Source organism: Dermacentor variabilis, chromosome 10, assembly GCF_050947875.1.
Source record: "Dermacentor variabilis isolate Ectoservices chromosome 10, ASM5094787v1, whole genome shotgun sequence".
Taxonomy (NCBI): domain Eukaryota; kingdom Metazoa; phylum Arthropoda; class Arachnida; order Ixodida; family Ixodidae; genus Dermacentor; species Dermacentor variabilis.
Genome location: NC_134577.1, coordinates 41801668 through 41807667, shown reverse-complemented (window position 1 = coordinate 41807667; position 6000 = coordinate 41801668).

The window sequence follows — 6000 nt, the reverse complement described above, 5'->3', positions numbered from 1 at the left end:
CTTCTCCTCTATCGAGAAAGGAAAGCTTTACGACGACGACGACGACGACGACTTTTCGGCATTCTCTTTGAAACGGGATGGTGAAAAGTAGTCACCAAGCCTGCTTGAGTTAATCAGTTATGCTATACATGCTTTTAATTATAGCATTTTAGTGTACATCTTATTTTTTTTCTTCCCTTCCTCACAGCTTCTCTATCTACCTTATACCGCTACGTAACCCTGTAACGGTTCCGGTGGTATCAGCTTTCTCCCTGCTTTTTTTCCCCCACCAATACTAAAACGTCTCTCGCTTATCTCGACTGCTGACCGGTTGATGCTTCCGTCAACTTTAAATCCAAGCGCTTCTGGAAGGTGTACGTTACCTACGAGTCCCATTAATGACCCTAAATACCTTCGCATTCCATTAGGACGTGCTGAGTGGTCCCCTGATCTTTGCTGCAGCAGACACATGCCTAATCTTGTGAATATTTGCTTCGGTATGTATTTGTTCTCAGGCAACAAGCTCGAGCCTCGAATAGGAAGGCACTGTCTTTTGTGTTATCGCACAGATTTTTCCTTGTAATTTCTTTCTTCCCATTTTGTAGATTTTCATGGTCTTTTTTGTTTCCATTATTTGCATCCGATTCGCTGTCTCTGTTTCTTTCACTTTATTTTTGATGACTCCTTGTTGTCTATTGACACTTTCAATTACCCTGTACTTGGCTGCCAACTTTGTTGACCTCTTCCTCCATTCTGTGTCCGCGCTTTTCAGGTGGAGATACTTGTGCATTTTAGCCGCTCATTTATATCCGTCCGCGTTCCTGAGGTCTCGCTTCAAAACTGATTTTTCTCTTCGTTCCTCTGACTTCAAAAGAGGCCAAAGCCATGTCACCCTGCACTGACTCATCCGTGGTTTTATCGTGGGCTCCTAAAACAAACCGTCCTACCGATCTCTGGTCAACTTCCAACCCCGACAGACATCCGATTTTAGGCACGGAATGGCATTTGCGAACGTTATCACTGCCACCGTTGCTGTTTGCCAGATTCCACGCACCGCCTATTGTGGCCACAAAGTGCTCTGTTTCATTATTGCTGCATTCCGCTTCCCCTTTATTTTCAGATTATCTTGGTGGGTGCTTGAGTCTTTCCTTCGTTTATGTATACGCCTGTAGGTATATATATTGCTTGGACATCGGTGTAACTTGCTGTTGAGTCGATACCACGTAATTACTCGTCACTTCATTAAAAAAAAATATCAGAATTCCCGATTTCTCTGTGCTGTATTTCTCTATTCCTAGATTTGTTGCTGCCTTGGCACACATATTCACAAGTGTCTGTAAATCATTCCTGGGACCTTCTGTTGCACCCTTTGCCCATTACGCATGTAGCATAAGTTAAACCCCATTTCACTGTTTTCCTGTCGTGTTTCGATGCCGTTAACTTAAAGCGTGAAGAACAGTGAAGACAGATGAAATCCTTGCTTCAGTTCTTGGTGAATTTTCACCACTTCATTATATTTCCGGCCTTCCCATGCAATTTGTACTCGGCTGTCTCTGCATATCTCCCTCAGCAGTTCCAGGAAACCTCCATCTGTGCCTTCGTGGCTGCGAATATTTCATACCAGTTCCCTGTCTACGGTCCCTGAATATCTAGAAATGCTATCCATGAATAAAAATAAGGACATTTTGGGGAATTACGTGCCAAAACTACAATCTTCTTACGAGGTGCGCCATAGTGAAATGCTATACCCATAAACGCCTGTCTACTGAAAGCTGTATGCACTGAGTTAGTGCAAACATATCATCCTCTAAGCGTCTGCGCAGTGTGAAACCATTCTGTAGCTCCACCGTTATACTATTTTCCTCCACACACTTAGACCGCTCTAATTTTGTTTGCATTGCCATTCGGTACATCACCGACGTCACTGTTACTGCACTGTGCGAGCTCGTCCTGTCTTTATCACCGTTGCCTTTGTAGATGAGGTTCATCTTGCTTTCGTGCCACCCAACCGGAATTTTGTTTGCTTTGATCACTTGCTCTATTGCTCTATGGCATTACTCACCAGTGCCTTGCTCTTTGGACTCAGGGTTTTTTCATTACCTGTGTTAGGATTTCATCGAGTCCTGCGACCGTGTTATTAGGGACATCTTCCTCTGCTTTTTTTTTTCTTCTCCAGTAGAATGTTTGCATGCTAAATTTGTATCTCAAGCTTCTCCATTGTGGCGGGATCTGGTCCAGTCCCAACTACGCTTTCTTTCGTACCGAATTTATCCCTAATAACGTATGCGATGCGCTGCAGTGCGTCGCCTTCTTCGAAGATGTTACCGTCTTCATCCCGTATAGCCGTTTGCGAATTTTTAGTTTTTGAGAAATTGGGTAGCGGCGCCTCTCCTCGGCAGAAATGGCAACTGTGTTTTATTGACGCAACACCGCAATTCTTGAGAAACGTAGCGAATTCTTTAGGCGAAGGGCGGGCACTCTGCTCAACTCGGGGGGGGGGGGGGGGTGAAGAAGAGCTTCGAGTCGAGAAACCGTTTGAGAAAAGTGAGGTCATTTTTGCAAATAAAAGCTTTCTTTAGTTATACGCCCATCCGGCCTGGAGGGCCGTCTGGACCGATCATAAAGACGGCGTTTACTCAGAGACGAGCAGAGCCCGCAGGCATGTATTGACACGCGTACAGTGTTTACGTTCTCCCGATGGCTGTGTTCTTTTTCTCAGCGGCTAACGTGCGTCACGAACGATATCGATCGGCGCACGATACGCCTATCTTGTATCGAAAGCCTTTTTCAAATGTTGTCGCCGATGCTGTACACAGTTTTCACGGGACGTCACGGACGCAGGTTCTCGCCGTGCTACTACTCGGACATGCCGACCCCGATGACGTCAGTGCAACGTGTTATCGCGCGTATGTTGCTTTGGTTTCACAGCGAAGCTGTTAGCCTCTAGTTGGCTGGGATTCTTCGCGGTGCGTCCTCACGACGACGACGACGACGACGACGACGACAAGAAGAAGAAGAAGAAGAAGAAGAAGAAGAAGAAGAAGAAGAAGAAGAAGAAGAAGAAGATGAACAACAACAACAACAACAAGAACAACAACAAGAAGAAGAACAAGAAGAAGAAGAACAACAAGAATAAGAACAAGAAGAAGAACAACAACAAGAATAAGAACAACAAGAAGAAGAACAAGAAGAAGAACAACAACAAGAATAAGAACAAGAAGAAGAAGAACAACAAGAATAAGAACAAGAAAAAGAACAACAAGAAGAAGAACAAGAAGAACAAGAAGAAGAACAAGGACAACAACAACAACAACAACCTTCAGCGATTTAAAAAAATTGACTCGCCATCCCGGCCCTGCCAAAGTGGATGTCCAGTGAAGCTGTCGGAAGCCACCACTACAACTGCTGCAGGGTGCATGCAATGCTTTACTGTCAATTCCTCCTCCGGTGCATTATTCAGCTACTGGCGAATGTGGACGTGCGGACTTGCCCTGTGCTAGAAATCCACGGCGATAAGACTAGTTTCAGCACGGCGCCACTGGTGTTGTTGTCGTTTCTTTTCCTTTTGCCGCTCCTCGCACTCATGCTGCTCCTCGGGAGCCCTAACTATGCGTTGCCTACCCATAGCGGTTCTGCAGCAACAATGAAATCAGTTGCTAGGTTGGTTCTTTTGTATATGACGGGCTAGTGACGGCACTCCCCCCGTCGACGCGTCTGCTTGCGACGGGGCGATGTCGAAATCTTACCGGGAAATGATGTTGTCTGGATGCTTGTTTTGGTGCTTGTTCTTTATTTAAACGAATGATGTGCTGTATGTTCTATGCGTGACCCCAAATAATTATGCACTTTTCGCTTCAATCGCTGAAGGTATTTTTTGCGTGAGGACGACGCGGAGAAAAATGCCAACCAACTACAGGCTAACAAATTCGCTGTAAAAAAATCGTTTTACATAGATTCCAGCATGTGCCTTACCATCAGATTTGCATAACTATTTTTTTCTAAACAGATGCTTCTCTAACTTGACCCAGGTCAGGCCACCTGGCCTACCTACGGTCACGCCGACATTCCGCATAGTAGCCCCCAGCGCCTCGTTGCCCGTTATCGAGGCGCACCGCCAAGAGGACGAGTTCGGGTACCAGGCCCAAACGCTACAGCCTTACTCCGCAGGCCCACCGGCGTACAGCACCGTTGCCAGCAGCACCACCTTCTCGTTTAGCCCGCCAGGGCCGGGTCCGCAGCATCCGGCGGCCATGGGCGTTCCAAGATCCCCGCCTCCACCTTACACATTCCAGGGCTACCAGCAGTAACGTGCACGAATCTCGCCCACTTTGCGGCAGCAGCGATGGGCTATAAGCACGTTATTGCACGCCATCTCACATTTTTTTTTTTGCACGGGCATATTGCAGTAAAGTGCAGTAAACTGTTTTTTTTCTTTGTTCTACTTTACTAACATTTTATTCCCAGGGGAAGCGCTTTAGTTTCCTCTCTTTATTCGCTGGCGTTAGTTTTCTTATAACGCGGTTTTAGTTGTGACGTTTTACCTTTGGACGATCTCATTTTTGTGGCTACTTATGGTTTGTTTGGGTTGTTGTTAATGTTTCGAAAACTTCCGGTTTTATTCAAAGGCCTTGCTGTTTTGATTAAAACAGCCTCAGCGAGGTCTTCATCGGACAGGCATCGTCCTAGTTGACTGACATGACCACTGGCGCAAGGAAACATTGCGCAGAAGCCAACGGCGATGATTTCACTTGTCAATGTAAGCGAATAGCCGCTCGCTTCTAGAAAGTTATTCGATTTAGTAAATGAACGATATGCGCCTGAAGGCGCATAGCTATAGGTATATGTTGCTATGGGAATATTAAGGTAGTGCTGATTGTTTCATTGAGCAATTCCGTAATGAATAGAGGCGCCAATGAACACGTCTATAAAAGAAGTATAAGTTATCCGTCATGTCTGTGTTGTCTCCAGAGGCGCGAGCGACCACTGACCTCTTACTCTCCTGTTGCAGGTGCCCTCTCCTGCAGATGCCACGGGGGGGGGGGGGGAGGGGGGGTTGGGAGAGGCACTCGGAGCCCCACCTTTCTCTCTCCTCCCCCTGGGCCGTGCAGTTGAGGTGTCCTCTAGAGACAGTTATCGCACTGTACTTAGCCCCACTTTTCACCCAGCCCCACAACCAAGAATCTCTCTTTCTCTCTAGGAGTAGTCTAGGAGTGGGCTGCCCTTCCTGGGACTTCTACCGCAGCATCTGAACCTTCAAACGCTTCAAAACTCTCGCGCGACAGCGCGTGCGTATCAGATAGCTTAGTTGGCGTTTGGCGCCGAGCGCCCCGCAACTCGCTTAATAATTTTGTCTGGAATGTAACACCTGGTATCAGCATTAGTGGTAGAATGTTGTGCATATACTGCATGTCATATAGCGTGGCATGACATATAGCAGGCTTATACCTAAATATATACGGAACCTCATGGCGACGGCGACGTCAAGAACTCGCTTGGGGTGTCCATATAACTGCTATCGCAATAAAAGAACCAGAAGGCTCTTCGCGCATTCGCGGCTGCACGGTGATGAGGAAGTAAACGTTTCTTGCGGATAGAATGGGTTCGAATTGCACTTCGTACGTATGAGCTTGCTGCCTCTGAAACCATAATTCGTTCAAGGCTTCCGTCTAGCTCGCTAGTAGTCAGCAGCTCCCTCTAACAAAATGCGCGGTGTAATTTGTGTGCGTCCGTGCTTGTGTGTGTTTGTGCTTGCGTGTTACTCGTGTTTCGACTCTTTATGCACTCACGCAAAACTTCGCTGTAGGTAGATTCCAACTCTTTGGATCTGCTTCAATTAAAAAAAAAAAGTGATTTGTCCTTAGTCAAACCGCGCACACCTGCATTTCAGCTGTCGCAGTTCAGCGTAATGAGGTGGAAGTGGGTGCTGTTACGCGCCGGCAAATGGAAAAGGCGCGAATATATGGAGACCGTATCAGTGCCCGGCCCGATACGCGACGGCTGTGCTGTTACAAGCTATGTGCA